Below are 21,228 nucleotides of genomic sequence, written 5' to 3'. Positions count from 1 at the left end.
GGAGTTTGTGCGGACCACAACAATCCTGATACCCTAGGATCTGACTTCGGATGGGGAATCCTGAACTCCATATCCTTTGGAAGATCAGCTTGGGTGGTGGCTGCCAAGAATCGTAATCATCTCATCTGTGGCTTAATGGAATTGGGCAATTAGACAGTGGCAGGTTTGGAGGCTGTTAGTTGAGAATTGGTAGAATGGAGCCTTTTCTCTCAACAAATCAGATATGCGGTGAATTATCAGTTTGCTACCCAGGGTGGGGTCTGCTCAATTGTAGAGGATAACTGCATTATAAAGGTTACAGATAAATCCTTCAATATCTTTAAGGCAATACAAAATATGCATAATCAGTTAGGCAGTTTTAGACAGGGACCAAGGAGCAGAATGGATGGCTTGTTTGGCTAACCTAAATATTTGGAGGGTCATGGGATCACATATCTTACATGCAATTGTGACATTAGCCAATTAAAAACCAAAAGACAAATCTAAGAAAAGGAAAGTAGTATTAAAGTGAATTAAAACACAAAATGGAATCCTGAATAAGGTTACAGACTGGTACGACCTTCTTAATGCACCAACAGATGGCTTTGGAATGCCGGCAGTGCAGATAAGAAATACATTTTGGTGATAATTACTGTGGTTTAATCTGACCTTTTGTGTGTGGCTCTTTTTCTTCTCTCTCTATGTGAGGCCATTTAGATATGAAAGAAGAGAATATATGGAAAATATACCACATGAACTACCATCTATTAACTATGTAACAATTTACACACATTATGGTACAAAAGTAATAATCCATTATGTATTTACTACACAAGGCCACAGTAATGAATAAAAGGCACAAGGCGGCTGGAGATGATTAAATACGTGGTTCTAAACATGATTAGATTAATGGGTGGAAAATAATGAAAGTAATTGTGGCAAGCCAAGCGATGACGTCCTGTTAAGATATGAGGTTATGAATGATTAGGTGCAGAAATGTGATTGTCAGGACTATAATATAAAAAAAAGGGCAGTGTCTCATAGTGACAGGCATTTCAGAGTCCAGGCTTTGATTTGTTTCAGCTTTTGTTTGTAAATAAAGGCTTAAACTTTTCTGAAGAATTCTGTGTTTCCTGACTCATTTTTAGACATCAAAAAACCGCAACACTATCAACCCATTTTCACCTCTACACCACCTCTTCAAACCCTCTATCTCTCTTCCTCTAAAACCACACTTTTGAATGTTCTTATTCTTTACTATACACACTCACACAATTAATAAGAAAGTAACAAAAACTATAAAAAGACAAGAGTCGTAGAAAACAACAGGAAATCCCTCCCTTAGTGAGTTGTCTTTGTTAACTCATTTACTTCATGGGTTGCAGTCTATACTGCTGTGACAGTATTTAGAGGTGGTTTGGGAGGAATTGTTAGAGCAGCTTGCACACACACACATTTTAAAACACAGAATATTTGCAGGACTTTTGCAGAATGCAATAAAGTATCAACAGCAGCTTGCCTGGGAAAGCATGTGATCTTTGCAGGCAGAGGATAACTGTTTTGCTCTCAGAGAGGGAGGGTGTGAATCACAGAGGAGAGACACAGCAATCAGTTCCTGAAGGAAAAGCTGCCAAACTTGGGAAGGCTGCCTGGTCAATGAGAAGACTAGCGGTCTGAAAGGTGACCTGAAAGAAAGAGGATCATCTGGAGAACCCTGAAGGGGGCAAGTTTCGTCAGCAAGACTGATTGAGAAGGAATCAATTGTGGATGTCCTGAAAAAGGAATCTCTCTGAAAACCAACAAGAACCCTCCTGAGTGGTAAACATTTGCCTGTTTAGCACCAAAGACTGGTGAACTTTGTTAATGCTAACTTAAGTAATAAGTTAAACTTTAATTCTGTTTTCTTGTTCAAATATAATTAAAAACTACTTTTGTTTAAGTAACCCTGTGTTGTTGGTGCATATCTATTGCTACTGGTTTTTGGGGTCCTCTGGACTCCGTAACACTGCAATTGTTAACTGATTTTGCATCAGTCCAGCCCTCCCCCAGAGAAATCACAATATATTATTTTAAAAAATAAAACAAAGCTTTTTTTTAATATAATCCAACTAATAACTTTCAAACCTATTTATATACATGACTTTTAACAGTCCTTTTGTTATTTTCCTTAAGCTTCCTCTTGATGCTTATTTGGCAATTGTTCTGCAAAGTAACGGGCTTATCCTGGGTCTGAAAACAGTCTACTTTGTCTGCCAGGGACGAATATCTTCAAAGCTGCAGGATGATGTAATACAAAATTGTAACCACTCCCCCATAGTAAAGTTTTTGTTAAGTTGAACTCCTTACGCTTCTTTAAAAGATTGAAGCTAATGTCTGGGAAGAAGAAATTTTCTCTTATTTTCTTGTACTCTTCCAACAGCCAGCTCCAATATTTTCTCCCTTGTGTATCACAGTAGTTTTACCAATGTGGAATGTGATTTCTGTTGTGTTTTCGGCACCAGTGCCCTATGGGATCTTTCAATTTCTATCTCTTCTTGGAGTTCTTCCACTCCCAAAATCTACAGGATCCATTATTTTAAGAATCCTTTTATATCTGTTGTTACGAGCTCAGAGGACCCCAAAACCCAGCAGCACAGATATTCACCAAGACAAATGGTTACTTAACAAAAGTTGGTTTTAATCATCTTTAAACATGAAAACAGGATCACATTTTAACCTAACTAACCTAACTTAGCCCTCTTCTAATTTTAAGCGCACGTGTTATGTAATGTGTATGTAAGTTCAGAAAATTTCTTTGATTCACTGTCCAATCTCACTTCTCATTCTTCCAAGTTCACGAATTGTAGGTAATTCTTATACTGTGCACAGAATTTAACATTTTTGAAGTTCACCAGGCTTTGGTGCTTGAAAGGTGAATGGTTATCACTCAGGGAAGTTATTGTCAGTTTTTAGTAGAGATTTGTTGTTCCTGGACACAAACTGATCCCTCTTAATCAGCCACGTCAGTGTCTTGCCGAACAAACTTGACCCATCAGGGTTTTCAAGATGATAACCTCTTTCTTTCTGGTCACCACAGAGTTCCTTTTTGTTTCTCTTATTTCAAGTGAAACATTAGACAGCCAGTCCTCTCCTCTTGCATGAACCACAAGGGCTTTGACCAGGCTGAACTAAGCATTCACAACCCATCTTCAAAATGGGGTTTTTCCACAAGCTTGCCAGTTTGTCCTGTCCCAGTCCCAGCTGCTGCTGTTGGCTGTCAAACTGCAGAACTGATCTCTTTCTCTCTCTCTCACACACACACACATACACACACACACACACACACACACACACAGAAAAAGCTGTTCAACTCTCTCTACTTGCAAAACCCACATGACCCTGAACTCCCAGACAGCCTGCGGCTCTGAACTACACCTCCAATCTCATTCATCTGTTGCTTTTCAAAACAACAATCCATTAGTAAAGTCTCTTGGGCACTCCCCAAAGTTATTGTGAAGGCCCCCAGGAGCCGCCCTGTCTGGCTTGAGCAGAGGTCCAGTATTTTAAATGAGATCTATTTTGAAGTGTTTGTATGTGACCTACAGTAAAAAACCTGCCCCAATTTATCTCCCAAAAACATATATACACAATACAAACACAACATAATGTCACACTGCATCTTCTTTCAGACACACTAATTTTACGTCTACTAAAATTCTCGAAAATGTCAAATAACTCGTGTCTTTTTAATCTCTGTCTCTATCTTCCAGTTTTTATCTTAATTAATTTCTTCACCTCCATTTCCATACCTATCACTCTGTCTTCCACTTCTTCACTTTCCTTTTCCATTTCTGTTATTATATCCTTCGATCTTTGGATTTTTGCATCTGTTTCTTGCACAGTCTTTATAATAGCTTTAAAAGTGCAGAGAACAAAACAAAGGACTCTACATCACCTTTGTTGACCTCACCAAAGCCTTCGACACCGTGAGCAGGAAAGGGCTTTGGCAAATACTAGAGCGCATCGGATGTCCCCCAAAGTTCCTCAACATGATTATCCGACTGCACGAAAACCAACAAGGTCGGGTCAGATACAGCAATGAGCTCTCTGAACCCTTCTCCATTAACAATGGCGTGAAGCAAGGCTGTGTTCTCGCACCAAACCTCTTTTCAATCTTCTTCAGCATGATGCTGAACCAAGCCATGAAAGACCCCAACAATGAAGACGCTGTTTACATCCGGTACCGCACGGATGGCAGTCTCTTCAATCTGAGGCGCCTGCAAGCTCACACCAAGACACAAGAGAAACTTGTCCGTGAACTACTCTTTGCAGACGATGCCGCTTTAGTTGCCCATTCAGAGCCAGCTCTTCAGCGCTTGACGTCCTGCTTTGCGGAAACTGCCAAAATGTTTGGCCTGGAAGTCAGCCTGAAGAAAACTGAGGTCCTCCATCAGCCAGCTCCCCACCATGACTACCAGCCCCCCCACATCTCCATCGGGCACACAAAACTCAAAACGGTCAACCAGTTTACCTATCTCGGCTGCACCATTTCATCAGATGCAAGGATCGACAATGTGATAGACAACAGACTCGCCAAGGCAAATAGCGCCTTTGGAAGACTACACAAAAGAGTCTGGAAAAACAACCAACTGAAAAACCTCACAAAGATAAGTGTATACAGAGCCGTTGTCATACCCACACTCCTGTTTGGCTCCGAATCATGGGTCCTCTACCGGCACCACCTACGGCTCCTAGAACGCTTCCACCAGCGTTGTCTCCGCTCCATCCTCAACATCCATTGGAGCGCTTTCATCCCTAACGTCGAAGTACTCGAGATGGCAGAGATCGACAGCATCGAGTCCACGCTACTGAAGATCCAGCTGCGCTGGATGGGTCACGTCTCCAGAATGGAGGACCATCGCCTTCCCAAGATCGTGTTATATGGCGAGCTCTCCACTGGCCACCGTGACAGAGGTGCACCAAAGAAAAGGTACAAGGACTGCCTAAAGAAATCTCTTGGTGCCTGCCACATTGACCACCGCCAGTGGGCTGATAACGCCTCAAACTGTGCATCTTGGCGCCTCACAGTTTGGCGGGCAGCAACCTCCTTTGAAGAAGACCACAGAGCCCACCTCACTGACAAAAGGCAAAGGAGGAAAAACCCAACACCCAACCCCAACCAACCAATTTTCCCCTGCAACCGCTGCAACCGTGTCTGCCTGTCCCGCATCGGACTTGTCAGCCACAAACGAGCCTGCAGCTGACGTGGACTTTTTACCCCCTCCATAAATCTTCGTCCGCGAAGCCAAGCCAAAGAAAAAACTTAGACATCATTGTTTCCATTAAAGTTTTTATTTGCTTATCAACTAATAACTTTCTTTATCCACCATCTGGATTTGTTTTTTCACCTTGCTTTTTTCCTGTAGTTCTTTAGCTTCTTTTCAGTTTTGTTCCATGTCTTTGCTCAATAATTAGCCGATTTCTATCACTGGCTCCCCCGCAGTTTCTTCTATTGTGTTAGCAAACCTGCTGCTGGCGTTTGCTCTCTTCGGTGCCTTTTTTAGAATGGGAACGGCGCTTGCACATCTCCTGGCGCATGCGCTAGCATTTCCTTCTCTGGTTTTGTGAGCCATCGATCGAGCCCACCTTGCAAGACGTTGCCCCCTAACCCTAATGTGCCCGCTTATCTGCTTCACAGCTCGGGCCGGCCTCTTCGGGAGAGCTCTCAGCTCATGGATTTTGGTAAGGTCTTCTTTGTTGTCAGGTGATTTCTTTGTTTCTTTCTTCCTTGTTGTTGTAGGGTTTTCTTTCTTCAAAGCCATCTTCAGCCTTTACTTGTACTGTTTATTTAACGACTTTTTTATGTTTTATTTTGAAGCTTTGCTTTTCTGACACTTTTCAAAAAACTCTCTGTGGAGGGCTGGTTTTACCTGACCAGCCACTACTCCATTACACGACTCCCCTCTTGTGGTCTCTTTTTAATAAAAATATATTTACTCTGTAAAACTGCAATTGTAACATTGTTCTGCAAGAAGATACTACCTCGGAACATCACCAAAGAATTCCAGCATGGGAACAGGTTCTTTTTGTTTTAAAAACTTTATTTAAAATTTTATGACATGAATAAAATAAAAATTACATTTAAAGAAATAATAACAAATAAGATAATAAAAATTAGAATACTACATCATTAAACTACACAAATTACCCCCCCCAATAATTATAACACAACATTAATCGTCTAATTTAAAATTAGTCCAACCCTCCCCCCAAAATAAAGAGTGAAGAATTAATTAACAATGTTGTAAATAAAATAGAAAAAACCCCACTTACAAAAAAAGGATAAAACTTAACAACAAAAAAAATTACTAACAACAAAAAAAATCTATACTAAAATAATACCCTTAAACATATATTTAAATCAAACATAATACATGTATTTAACAAATGAAATCCACTTTAAAACTAAATTCAAATATTAAAATCATATATCAACCACATATATGTTAAACAAAAAATCATAATTAATAATACATAAATACAGAATTTCCATTAATACCAAGTTTCCTTTATAATTCATCGAGAGAACAAAAACATCCCTCATAAAAGCAATCAGATAAACTTTTTATTCCCTTCCCCTCCCCTTATATAAAAAAAAGAAAAAAAAGTTCAAACTCTTATAAAATTCTCCATATTCTTCATTTATAACATCTTCAAAATTCTCTATTTAAATTAACTTAATTTTGTTAAACTCTTCTCCCTCAATGTATTTGTACTTGATTTTCTTCTTTTTCTTCTTATCACCTTTCCCCTCATCTTCCTCTTCATCTAATTCAACATCCTCAATTTTTGACTTATCTTCTGTGACATCATCCTCTTAAAAAAGAGAAACCCCCCCCAAAAAAGAGAAAGAAAGGAGAGAAAAAAAACCTCCTAATTCCCTCTCAATTACAATCAGAAAACAAAGAGTTAAAAAAAATAATTTATTTAAAAAAAAATAATAAAAAAAACCTTCACTTCTTAACCCAAAAATTAAAAAGAAAAAAAAACACAGGTCGGAGGTCACGACTACCTCCTCCTGTTTAAACCGCCCAAAGCGGTAACTCCCCCAAAATATTGGGTGTGAGATAACTCACAGGTAGCTGATGACTTCTGGAAACTAGTGCCCACCCAGTTCCCTCTCCCAACTCCCATTTCATTAAACTATCATCATTATTTAAACTATTTAAACTCTTCTCAAAAAAAAGATAAAAGATTTATTTTTTTTAAAATCAACGTTACCACTTTGGTCACCATTGCTTCCATTTCTTTTAAAAATCTGGATCCCACCTTACATCTCTGCTCTCTTTGGAGATCTTAAAGAACTACATTGTTCCTGAAACTACATGATTGGTAGAGACTGAGCAGAGTCCATAACCTCTTTAGGATTGCCAAAGAACTTTGGCTGATTTCCATCCTGAAAAATCTTCAGTACCGCAGAATACCTGAATGTTGCCTTATGTCTTTTTTTCCACAACCGTTCTTTCACAGAATTAAATTCGCGTCGTTGAAACATAATTTCTTGACTCAAATCTTGATAGAAGAAAACAGGATTATTCTGAACCATCAAAGGAGATCAATTTTCTGGGCATTTCTAATAGCCGTACGTAAAATTGTCTCTCTGTCACAATAGTTTAAACAACGGATCAGAACAGGTCTTGGATTCTGTCCTGAAAAAGATTTTCTTCTTAAAACTCTATGAGCACGTTCCAGTATTAAACCTTCAGGGAATTTATCCTGTCCTAACACTCGTGGAATCCATTCAGTAAAAAATTTTCTTGGATCTGGTCCTTCTATGCCTTCTGGCAAACCAACAATTTTCACGTTGTTCCGTCTAGATTGATTCTCCAAATAATCAACCTTTTTTGCTAAATTTTTATTTTGGATCTGTAATGTTTCAATTATTCTATTTTCATCTTGCAGTTGATCCTGTACATCGACTAAACCTTGATCACACATTTCAAATCTTTCAATGGTTTCAAGCTTAAAAGCTCCATTAATGGCTTCCGCCATCGCATTAATCTTGGAAATAAACGGGTTCACAAAATTAGCTAAGTGACTCAATACAGAATATATCTTATCTTCAAGATCCTTAACAAACATTTCAACAGAAGTAGATTCAGGCATAATGGGGTCTTGCTGTTCCTTAGAGACCACGGGATCTTCTGTCTCTTCCCTTAATTTAGTATCTTTTCTAGCAGTTTGACTTCGTATAAAAATCCCTCTCAAAGTCCCCCCAGCAATGCCAGGAGACTGAAGATCTGGGTTATCTTTAAGCCAAATCTCTTTAATCATCTTCACTGAATCGATGTCTGGAAAAACTGTTGTAATTGAAGATGCATTTTGCAGCGCCACCACTGTAGCAGTCAAATGACAGCTCTTTAACTCTCCAGCTGGTGGCGCCCCAGCTGGTTCAACTGTCAAAGTCTCAGTCACAGCACTAACAGTGGCCGTTATGTGAAATACTGGCACCCGACCAGCTCTTTGTTCTGAAAGCTGCTGAATGCGACCTTCAGAGAGCCTTACCGTAATAAAACGGAGTTTCAATGCCGAATACTGTACGTCTTCTTCTGGATCCATTCTACGTTGAGTCCTGGCTTCTTGTAAACAAGTAGGCTCAGACAATTACGGAAAATGTAGTTTTTTAACAGTCTGTTGATGTTTTCTTTTACCTTTCTTTTGCATATAAACCATTAGGCACTAATTCAGCACCTCATATTATTTATAAACTTTTAAAAGAACCTTAACGGGCACTTAAAGACAAAACAATAAATCAGAGTCAGGAGAGGTCTGGAAGGCACGTCTGTTCCCTATGCCATCTTGCCACGCCCCCGGGAACAGGTTCTTTGACCTGACGTACACGATGACCAAATTGTTTACCTAAGCTAGTCCCATTTGCCTGCATTCAGCCCTAACCCTTCCCTATCCCTATCTGTCTAAATATCTTATAAACATTACAATTGAACCTATTTTTACCACTTCCTCCAGCAGCCAGTTCCACATACTTTCCACCCTCCATGAAACATGTGCCCCTTGAGTCTCTTTCAAATCTTTCCCCTTTCTCCTAAAATCTATGTCCTCTAGTTTTTGAGTCCTCTACCCTGGTAAAAGGACATTATTTATTCCCCTCATGATTTTATATACCTCTATAAGGTCACATCTCAGCTTCCTACTATCTAGGGTGAAAAATCTTAGCCTATCTAGTTTCTTCTTATACATCAAGCCCACTAGTCCTGGCAACATTCTCTTGAATCACTTTTACAACCGCTCTAAATTCTGATAGCTGGATGGCCAGAACTATGCACACTACTCCAAGTGAGGTCTCACCAATGTCTTGTACAAATGTAACATGACATCTCAGCTCAAATATCTTAACTGATGAAGGAAAGCATGCCAAATGTCTTCTTCATCATCCAGTTTACATGTATCACCATTTTCATGGTACCGGTACCCCTAGGTCTACCTCTTCTACAACAGTCTCCAGGACCTTGCCACTTACTATGCAAGTCATGGCCTAGTTTAACATACCAAAGTTAAATCAGAGTTAAAAATCCATCAGCCATTCCTTGGCCCACTTTCCCGGTTCATTTAGATCCTGTAGTAATCAATGAAAATCTTCCTTACTCTTCTCTATGCCATAGTGTCATCCACAGACTTGCTAACCATGCTAAAAATAAACAAAGTGCTGGATGAACTCAGCAGGTCAGGCACCATTTAAGAAAAGATGACCTCCAGCATTTTATATATTGTTTCAATTTTCAAACATCTGCAGAGTTCTTGTTTACTTCCATTTTACTAACCATTGGCCTCCAAGGCATTATTACAGGTGACAAACAACCGTTGAACCAGCACAGATTCCTTTGGCACACCACTGGTCACAGGCCTCCTTTTGGTCCTTACCCAAAGTAATACTCAGATGTTCAACAGAGGGCATTTTGGGCTGGAGCACCAACACATGGGCTATCAAGTAAAACAGAGTAGATGAAGAAAATGTCCTTGGAAGTTGCCCCATGGATACCAATAAACAATAGAAAAAATAACATAACATAACATAATTTACAGCACGGAAACAGGCCATTAGGCCCTTCTAGTCCGCACCAAACCAAACACCCCTCTCTAGTCCCACCTCCCTGCACAATGCCCATAACCCTCCATCTTCTTCTCATCCATATACCTGTCCAACCTTTTCTTAAATAATACAATTGACTCCGCCGCCACTATTTCTCCCGGAAGCTCATTCCACACGTCTACCACTCTCTGAGTAAAGAAGTTCCCCCTCATGTTACCTCTAAACCTCTGCCCCTTAATTCTTAACTCATGTCCTCTTGTTTTAATCTTTCCTCCTCTTAACGGAAATAGTCTATCCACATCCACTCTGTCTATCCCTTTCATAATCTTAAATACTTCTATCAAATCCCCTCTCAACCTTCTACACTCCAAAGAATAAAGACCTAATCTGTCCAATCTCTCCCTATACTCTAGATGCTTAAACCCAGGTAACATTCTGGTAAACCTTCTCTGCACTCTCTCCACTCTGTTTATATCCTTCCTATAATTAGGCGACCAGAACTGCACACAGAACTCCAAATTAGGCCGCACTAACGTCTTATACAATCTCAACATCACCTCCCAACTCCTATATTCCATGCAATGATTGATAAAGGTCAGCATACTAAAAGCCTTCTTCACCACTTCTTCACGTGAGTTTCTACCTTCGGGGAATGATGTACCGTTACTCCTAAATCTTTCTGCTCTTCTGTATTCATCAATGCTCTCCCATTTACCACGAATGTCCTGTTCTGATTCTTCTTACCAAAATGAAGCACCTCACACTTATCAGCATTAAATTCCATCTGCCATTTTTCAGCCCACTTTTCTAAGCAGCCTAAATCCCTCTGCAATCCTTGAAAACCTTCTTCATTATCCACTATTCCACCTATCTTAGTATCGTCTGCATATTTACTAATCCAATTTACCACTCCATCATCTAGATCATTAATGTATATAACGAACAACAATGGGCCCAATACAGATCCTTGAGGCACACCACTGGTCACCGGCCTCCAACCTGACAATTATCCACTCTGGCCTCTCCCTTTCAGCCAATGTTCAATCCATTTGACTATCTCAAAATTTATACCTAAAGACTGCACCTTCTTAACTAACCTTCCATGTGGTACCTTATCGAAGGCCTTACTGAAGTCCATATAGACAACATCCACTGCGCTACCCTCATCCACATTCCTAATTGGTCAAACATGACCTTCCTCCCACAAATCCATGTTGAGTGCTCCTGATCAGACCCTGTCTATCCAGATGTTTATAAGTACTATCTCTAAGAATTTTCTCCATTAATTTACCTACCACAGACGTCAAACTTACAGGCCGATAGTTGCCAGGCTTCCTCCTTGAACCCTTTTTAAATAACGGAACCACATGCGCAATGCGCCAATCCTCCGGCACTATCCCCGTATCTAATGACATTTGGAAAATTACTGCCAGAGCCTCTGCTATTTCCTCCTTCACTTCTCTCATTGTCCTGGGGAAGATCCTGCCTGGTCCCGGAGACTTATCCACCTTTATATTCTTCAAAAGCCCTAAAACTACATCTTTTGTAATCTCTATATTCCCCATATTTACCCAATTTGCTTTTTTATCTCACATCTCCCAATATCCTTCTCCTTAGTGAATACCGAAGAAAAGAAACTGTTCAATATCTCCCCCATTTCTCTAGGCTCCACACACAGTTTTCCGCTCTGATTCTCTAAGGGACCAATTTTGTCTCTAGCTTTCCTTTTACCATTAACATATTTGTAGAACTCTTTTGGATTAGTTTTCACCCTGCTTGCCATAGTTTCCTCGTACCTTCTTTCAGCTTTCCTAATTCCTCTCTTAAGATTCCTCTTACATTCAATGTATCTTTCAAACATCCCCTTAACTCCATACTTCTTATATCTAATGTATGCCTCCCTTTTTCTTCGAACCAAGTTTCCAATATTCCTTGAAAACCACGGCTCTCTCAAACCTTTTGCCCCTCCTTTTAACCTAACAGGAAAATAAAGCTTTTGCACTCTCAAAATCTGATCTTTAAAAGACTTCCATCTCTCTACTACATCCTGCCCATAAAACAAATTGTCCCAATCCACACCCTGCAAGTCCTTTCGCATCTCCTCAAATCTAGCTTTTCCCCAATCAAAAACCTCAACCCTTGGCCCTGACTTCTCTCTTTCCATAATGACATTGAAGCTGATGGCATTATGATCACTGGACCCGAAGTGCTCGCCAACACTAACCTCCGTCACTTGACCCATCCCATTTGCCAACAGTCGATCTAACACTGCTCCTTCTCTGGTCGGCACCTCTACATATTGTTGTAAAAAACTATCTTGCACACATTTCACAAACTCTAACCCATCCAGTCCTTTCACAGAATGTGTTTCCCAATCTATATGTGGAAAATTAAAATCTCCCATAATTCTTTTTCTTTTCTTTGGCTTGGCTTCGCGGACGAAGATTTATGGAGGGGGTAAAAAGTCCACGTCAGCTGCAGGCTCGTTTGTGGCTGACCAGTCCGATGCGGGACAGGCAGACACGATTGCAGCGGTTGCAAGGGAAAATTGGTTGGTTGGGGTTGGGTGTTGGGTTTTTCCTCCTTTGCCTTTTGTCAGTGAGGTGGGCTCTGCGGTCTTCTTCAAAGGAGGCTGCTGCCCGCCAAACTGTGAGGCGCCAAGATGCACGGTTTGAGGCGTTATCAGCCCACTGGCGGTGGTCAATGTGGCAGGCACCAAGAGATTTCTTTAGGCAGTCCTTGTACCTTTTCTTTGGTGCACCTCTGTCACGGTGGCCAGTGGAGAGCTCGCCATATAATACGATCTTGGGAAGGCGATGGTCCTCCATTCTGGAGACGTGACCCATCCAGCGCAGCTGGATCTTCAGCAGCGTGGACTCGATGCTGTCGACCTCTGCCATCTCGAGTACCTCGACGTTAGGGGTGTGAGCGCTCCAATGGATGTTGAGGATGGAGCGGAGACAACGCTGGTGGAAGCGTTCTAGGAGCCGTAACCCTACTATCTCCCTACAGATTTGCTCCTCTAGGTCTCAGTCCCCTCCGGGTGGTCTATAATACACCCCTACAAGTGTAACCTCTCCTTTCCTACTCCTCAGTTCCACCCAAATAGCCTCCGTGGATGTGCCCTCTAATCTATCCTTCCTAGGCACCGCTGTAATATTTTCCCTGACAAGCAATGCAACCCCACCTCCTCTTGCCCCTCCGACTCTATCACACCTAAAACAACGAAACCCAGGGATATTCAGCTGCCAATCACATCCCTCCTGCAACCATGTCTCACTAATCGCTACCACATCATACTTCCAAGTATCAATCCACACCTTCAGCTCATCCACCTTCTTTACAATACTCCTGGCATTAAAATATATGAATTTCAGAGATTTCCCAATTTTTAATCCCTGTTTTCCCTCATCTTTAATAATAACATTATTTCCTTTTCCTGCCAATTGCCCTTCATCTTCTTCCAGAGCATTTCCCTTCTCTATCACCTGCCCATCCATATTCAAATACTTACTACAAACTTTCTTTGTTTGCATTCTAACCTTCTACTTACTGCTCTGTACTATTTTGCTCCCTCCCCCCAACCATTCTAGTTTAAAGGATCCTGAGTAGCCCTAGCAAATACCTCTGCCAGGATTCTGGTCCCCCTGGGATTTAAGTGTAACCCGTCCTTACTGTACAGGTCACATCTCCCCCAAAAAAGGTCCCAGTTATCCAGAAACTTAAAACCCTGCCCCTTACTCCACCCCTTCAGCCACGTGTTAATCCTCCACCTCATTCTATTTCTATTCACACTGTCACGTGGCACAGGGAGTAATCCAGAGATTACCCCCTTTGCGGTCCTTCTTTTTAACTCCCTACCTAACTCAAAGCAAAATTTATATAAATAGATGTGAAGTATAATTGTCTGCAAGCATGCAGTGATTTCAATTAACATTTAATCAAATAAAAGTACTGCTTGTGCTCTCTACTTGATAGGATAATAAGGAAGGATATAAATGCTATACAAAGAAAAAAAGAGAAACTGTTCATGTTTGAGAAAAAATATTACCTGGCATCTTTGTCTCATTCATTAAACCAGTGTAAACTCAATACTTCAGAAGGCCTGGCAACACTACAGGCTCAGAATAAGTTCTGACAGAAAATAGAATTAGGTTTTTTCAAGGTTGAATTTCAAGGTTGAATATTTAAATTAGGAATGTTTGAAGGTAGCATTTAACAAGTTGTCAATGCAGGCTTTTAAAAAAAAATAGACATCTAGCATGGTAACAGGCCATTTCGGCCCCATGAGTCTGTGCCGCCCAATTGACCTATAAGCCCTGGTACATTTTGAGCAGTGGAAGGAAACCAGAGCTCCTGGGGAAAACCCATGCAAACAGGGGAGAATGTACAAACTCCTTACAGACAGCATGGGATTCAAACCCTAGTTTCAATCATTGGTGCTGTAATGGCATTGTGCTAACCACACTACCCCTTTCTCAAAGGGTTTTCTCTATTACTGAACTGAGACCTATAACCTTAAATAGCTTAGTTCAGGATTACTTGAACTGAAATTTGTTTTGCAGAGTACTTACATAATAGTTCGTTAGGAAATTTTGATAACATCTAGATGAGCATTTACCATAAAATCATTTACAAGAATCCAAACCTAGTGAAAGGGTAACCTTTAATACAAAGCCAAAATCAGTCTGAAAGCACGGTAACCAAGTGTAAATAAATATTTTGGCATAAAGTATGACAAACACCAACTATTACATCATTATTTTGCAATCATCCCAAATTTGGATTGGAACCACTGTCCAACTGAAAAAGAGCTGTTCATAATGAGAAAAATTAACTGTATAAAAGCAAAGAAATTGCATGACAAGGAATGGATTATTAAGTCAGATATGAAATTGACTTTCAACTTCCTCTTACATGACGACATTGCAGCTCTATCCATAAAAGGTTCTTAGCCCTTAATAAATGGCAATTTTAATTTCAGAATATAAAATGAAAAGAAGGGGTAAAAAAAATCTCCTTGGGAAGTCAGGTTTTCAGTAAAGCTACTAAAAAAATAAGATGATTGAAATGCATTACACTTATTTATATAAACCCATAAATGCAAATATTTCAGAAATATACTCAAAATATAAAGAAATTACCTGGGGATATTTAGGAATAAGGATAAACAATTCATATTATGCATACTTTTTCTTGAACAAAACAGTTTGAACATTGTTGTAATTTCTAATTTTCACTTTCTTTTTGTATTGAAATGAAACCCAACTGATGAAGCTGGATTTCCCCTAGATTCTCAGAAATTACAAAAGCTCTGTTGCACCTGAAGCAGTGAAGCAGCAGTGTGTGCGACAGCAATTCTGCAGCTGAGTGAAGAAATGTTCTTCCTCTTCTTTCTTCTTCCATGGTAAGTTTTGCTTTCTAAATCAAATATATTATTGTAATTGGGTTGTTATGGGTCCTTGAAAATGCTTAAAGTATTCATTAACAGTGTTAAAGTGATTAGCAGATAAAAATAGGATTAACTCATTTGGTTCCTTATGCCTGTTCTCTGCCATTCAGTAAGATCAATGTTGATCTAACTTGACTCCACTTTCTTGCACTAATCCCACGTTCCTCTATATCTAAAAAAAACTATAATTCTTTGTCATGAATATATTCCGTAACTAAGCCTCTAAAACTTACTTGGGAAAAGAATTCCATAGGTTCTCCACACAGGAGAAATTTCTTCTCATTTTATTAGTCTGCACCCCCTAGATTTAGGCACCCTGGTTGAGGAAACTTCAATCAGACAATCCTCCGAGAGTACAGATCCAGTCTGATCTATTTTGTTTCGGAAATCTCCCATGTCAGGAATTAATCTAATGAGTGTACCTGCTATTCTTCCCTATATAAGAAAACTAGCTTATAAAAAATATTCCAGATGTGTTCTCACAAGGATTAAATATATTTGAGCAAGTAGTTAAATCCTCTTCTAAATGACTCCAGATATTTTCCATATTAAATTCATTAGCCATCTCCCTGCACATTCACTTGGTGTATCCATTGTCACCAGAATCACCTCCTTCAAAACTTTATCAGCAAGCCATCAGGTACTGAGGGATTTATTGCTTTTTAGTTCCATTAACTTTCTTAATATAAACGAATGATATTTTCCTTGAGTTTTTAATTAATTTTAGAATTCTAGTTTCTGGGGGGGGGGGGGGAGGGGGGGTCCCCATCTTTTTTCTGTAAAGATTTTTTAGATTCCATGTTATTTTTCTTATTTCATGCGTCAGTCTGCAGGGGACCCAAATTAATAATGATCTTTTTATGCATCCGAAGAAGCTTTTAAAGTTTTTTTTAAATTTGCTGCATGAATACTCTTGTGTTGGGGTCACATGTATTTGAAACAAAGAGAAAGCTGGAAATTAACAGGTTCTAGAGAAGGGCTAGGCATTGATAGGGGCAAGACGAGAGTAAGAGGGACTGAATTACACAGAATGAGGTGAGGTAGGATGGTGAAGGCTATTAATTGCAGTTGATCTATCTGGGGGAAAGGGAAACAGAGAAATATCAAGGAGGAAAAGGGAAAGAAAAATACTTTGAGTCACAGAACAATATATTTGCAGCAAATCTAAAATAAAGAGAATACTTGAAACATTATCTGTGGTGATATATATTTTATACAGCATGGTAACAGGCTATTTTGGCCCATGTCGCCAATTTACACCCAATTAACTTACACTCCTGGAACATTTTGAACAGTGGGAGGAAACCAGAGGCCCTGGGGATGACCTATGCAGACACAGGGAGAATGTACAAACTCCTGACAGACAGCACGGGATTCAAAACCTGGTCCCAGTCGCTGGCACTGTAAAGGCATTGCAATAACTGCTACACCAACCATGCCCCCCAATGTTACAGGTAAAACAATTTTTAAACAGAACTGACCACATTGGAAATAATGGATTATTTGAGGTTATTGCATTCAGTGCTTTGCCCCAAAGGCTTTACATACCTAGTAAGAAGATAGATCCTGTTTCTTGAGCTGAAGGTGGAAATTTATTGAAACTGTTTAAGAAGCCAAGACAGACAAACGTCTGTGTGAGATTGCGATGGACAATTAAGGTGACATAAAACTGAATGTTCACTTTCACTCTTGGGAATGAACCTTGGGTTTGGTAATGTTGGATTTCTCCATAAAGAGCACATTCAGAACATTGAATGCAGTACACTAAACAGGAATGCAGGTGAATCCCTGCTTTACCTTCAAGGAGTGCAAGTCCACAGATGGCAGAAAGGAAATGGTAAAAGGGTACGTGTTGCAGCTCCTGTGTTTGCATGGGAAGATATACTGAGTATTGGCAGAGATGGAAGAGTGAGTCAGGATGTCGTGGTGGAAAGTTCCTTTGGAATTTTGAAAGGGGAGGGGGAGCTACTTTTGGTAAGTAAGATGATCCACTAAATGTAAAGGGAGGAAGGGAAAAATGAAGGGAACCCAATCTTAAACTGGAGAGGAACAAGAGAAGAAATGAGCGTGTCAGAATAAATACAGTTGAGAGCCCCGTCAACTATTGTAGAGAAATCATATTAAGGAAAAAGGAAGGCTTCTCAATAGCTTAGTATCGAAGGTGGTGTTGACCAATACAATGGCACTGGAGACAATACAAGAATGGAAGCCACACCATAAATGAATGAGTGTAAGAGGTGTGCTCAAGATAGCTGTGAGAGTCTGTGGGCTTGCAAGGAATATTACCTACATGCCTGAGATAGTTTATTTATATATTTAAATCAATAAAGGTCATCTGATAAAAAGGCAAAAAAAAAAATAGAAATAAGGTCGGTTCCGCATATTCCTTGGAGACATTCTTTAATGTAAGAATACAGTTGAGTGCAGCAAAAAAAGGGTGGTGATATAGTATTGGTAAGTTTCTCTTTGATGAAGAAGCAAAGAGCCTAGAGGCCACCCTGATGCAGAATGGAGATGTCATGGGACTGGATTTCCATGGATAAATGTGAATCCATTGGCTCCAGGACAATAGAAACAATTAAACATGGTAGAGGGCATCAGAGGTGTCCCAGATGCAAGAAGAGATTGGATAAGAGGAGGGAAAAAAAGTCAAGGAAGGAAGAAATAACATCTCAGGTTAAAAAAGGATTGAAACAAAGAGTGTCAGAATAATTCTGCTTGTATATCTATGAGAGGTGGTAGAAGTGGGTGGGTGGTAAGAGACTATGAGGAAAGAAGATCCCCAGAGACAGAGGATAGTGACTATTTCAGAAGCAATGACCTAGAAAGATACAAGGACATGTCAGAGAGTTGGCTACAAAGTATACAAATTGAAGGATTATATTTATTTAACCAAATTTGAATATGGTGGAAATAATTTCAATTATCTTCAAATTCCCATGTTTTAAAAACAATATTCTTGCTTTCTCAGCTTGGAACTGTGTAGCAGTCCATTCTTAGTTACAATCAGATACAATGCAATGAAGCAAAGAGTGGCTTTACAAGTGTTCTGCCAAGATAAAGCAATAATTAACATCTTAAAGAAGATGAAGTACAATCTACCCCATGGCATTGAGCAGGATGTGACCATGGTTAGCAACAACATTAATCTTTCTGTCTACTTTCAAACCTCACACAACTCATCGGATCTTGTTGAAGTCTACAAAGATGAAATAAGGGAACAAATGTTAGCGACTATATCAAACCACGGGTACAAGCTTCAGTACTTCAAGAAACAGCTGCATCCTCTATTAGTGCAGCTAACATGTCTCAAAGAATGCCAGGACTGTATGATAAAGCAATGGAAAATATTGATCACTATAAGAAAAACTTATATCAGTGCTTCAGGAAAGTTCTTTGGTAAAATGAATGGATTCTACTAGATCCTCTTCTATCTCCATTGCAATAATAATTTGTCACAAGGAAGCTCACAACTAACTTTCTTGTAGCCTGCTGCTTACATTCCCCATTTTGGAATATGAAGTGATACTAACAATACAAAAACACTGTTAAAAATAAACTGGAAAATTCAACTTTATTTGTTATGAAGATTGGTACTTTGAATGAAGTAACAAGATTTCAAAAAGTATAAATTGTCACCCAAGCTTCTGCTTAAATACAATTCCATTAAACGTTGATATCTTGAATTACAGACATTTTTTTTGTCAAAGATAGCTGAAAACTATGTTACTCTACAATTTATAATGATCATCAGAAGGTTATTTATTTTACATTACATACATTACAAACTCTGTCTTAGTTCACATTGCTAGATTAAAATAGCCTGTTTCTAAGATGGTTCCTTGAAATACTAGTCTTAAGATGTGCAGAGCCCTCCATAATGTTTTGGACAAAAACACTTTTTTCCTTTATTTGCCTTTGTACTCCACTGTTTTAAATTCATAAGTGATTAAAGTGCACATTCCAGATTTTATTCAAGGGTATTTCAATTTGACCATGTAGAAATTACAGCACCTTCTATACATATTTCCCTCATTTCAGGGCACCATAATATTTGGGACATAGCAATGGTCTGTATATTAAAGTCATCATGTTTAATACTTTGTTGCAAATCCCTTGCGTGCAATGACTGCTTGAAGTCTGTGATTCATAGACATCACTAGGTGCTGAGTATCTTCTCTGGTGATGCTCTGCCAGGCCTTTACTGCAGCCATCTTCAGCTCCTGGTTGTTTTGGGGGCTTGACCCCTTTAGTTTTCTCTTTAGCAACTACAAGCTCCAAAGGTGATCAAAAGCTCTCTTATACCTGCACCAATGATGCAATTAAACGTACCTGAATAATCACTAACACTGGTGAATCTAAATGTCCCAAATATTATGGTGCCCTGAAATGGGGGAACTAATGTGGAAAAAGTGCTGTAATTTCAATATGGTCAAACCAAAATTTAACCTTGAATAAAATCTGAAATGTGCAATTAATTACATGTGAATTATTTGATAATAAATTTAAAACTGGAGCACAGGGGCAAATAAAGGAAAAAATTATCTTTATTCCAAACATTACGGAGGGCACCATATCTCAATGTTTCCTTTCAACTTATTCTCTAAAGCACTTTAATTTGATTTTGCTCAATCCATAAAAGGATGCAAAATTATGCCTGATTTGTGCTTTTCTAATTTCTTTATTTGTATTTAATCCAACATTTAGCACTGTCAGATTATACACAAAATATTCTCACCAGCATTTTCCGGTCTTTTGTTACTCATGGGTCCCTTCCAGCACACATTTTACAAGTCAAAGCTCTCTCTACAGCTTTATCTCATCTTTTATCAGGTTTACCATATCTTCTTTTGAATCTAAAGGTCAAATACCCTTATTATATTTGTTCCAACAATGGTAATTCTGCTACCACATTTGAGTAATTTCTATTTACACCATAAATTAACCTCAATGTTCCAGAATTTCTTGTGGTTTCATGTGTAGTACCTTTATTTTTGGTCATGTCCATATTGTTCTGAAGCACCCTCATACAAAACTGTTCTTCCCTGACAATTTTCTCTTTTTTTTTCTTAAAACAAAATCACTGCTTATTTTCAACTGCTAACAATGCCTGTATTGGTATAATGACTGTAAGAACTCATAACTATACCTCAAAGACTTGAACTGTCAATAATTTTAGATTCTGAATAGCCAGTGGAGCTGTTAAGTATTTTGAAAATTCTGCAGGAGGCATGGATTTTAGCATTTTATTAAGTCATAACTACTGTTTGGTAATAATTATCTTCAATGTAATAATTTCCTTAAATTATATCTAAACATTTGATTTAATAAAATTACCTTTATGTTTATAAGTCACTAATCAATCTACTCTATTTTGAGACTGCACAATCAGATCCACAACTTGGTTATCTCAGCACTTCGTATAAAGTTTTAAATGTGAATTAAAGTTTTTGATTTTATCTTTCTAGTGTGTTCTCTGAGAATTATTTTTATGTGCTTGGATGCCAATTTAATTATGTCATTTGGACAGATTAATGGATAGAAAGGGCTAAGAAAGATATGGACCCTTTTAGCCCTTCTTAGCAGGCAAGTGGAACTAGCTCAGAATGCCAACTTGGCCAGCGTGGCCATTGGACTGAAAGGCCTGACCCATGCTGTATGACTTTATGACTCCATGATGTCAGAGATTGCCAGGTATAGAAATTATGCT

General features: G+C 39.1%; 1 protein-coding gene and 1 long non-coding RNA gene across 4 annotated transcripts in view; one reads left to right on the top strand and one right to left on the bottom strand.

The window, feature by feature from the left end:
• Nucleotides 1-21,228, bottom strand: part of LOC138755104 (protein disulfide-isomerase TMX3-like) — a 174,791-nt gene that overhangs the window by 53,430 nt on the left and 100,133 nt on the right. The window lies entirely within an intron of this gene.
• Nucleotides 1,487-20,929, top strand: LOC138755107 (uncharacterized). Its single transcript, XR_011352031.1, has 3 exons — nt 1,487-1,797; nt 15,344-15,473; nt 18,490-20,929. It is a non-coding gene; the product is annotated as an uncharacterized lncRNA (long non-coding RNA).

The sequence above is a fragment of the Narcine bancroftii genome, chromosome 2 (assembly GCF_036971445.1).
Source record: "Narcine bancroftii isolate sNarBan1 chromosome 2, sNarBan1.hap1, whole genome shotgun sequence".
Taxonomy (NCBI): Eukaryota; Metazoa; Chordata; class Chondrichthyes; order Torpediniformes; family Narcinidae; genus Narcine; species Narcine bancroftii.
The sequence above is the reverse complement of the archived record's forward strand: the minus strand, read 5'-3'. Positions and strand labels throughout refer to the sequence as shown.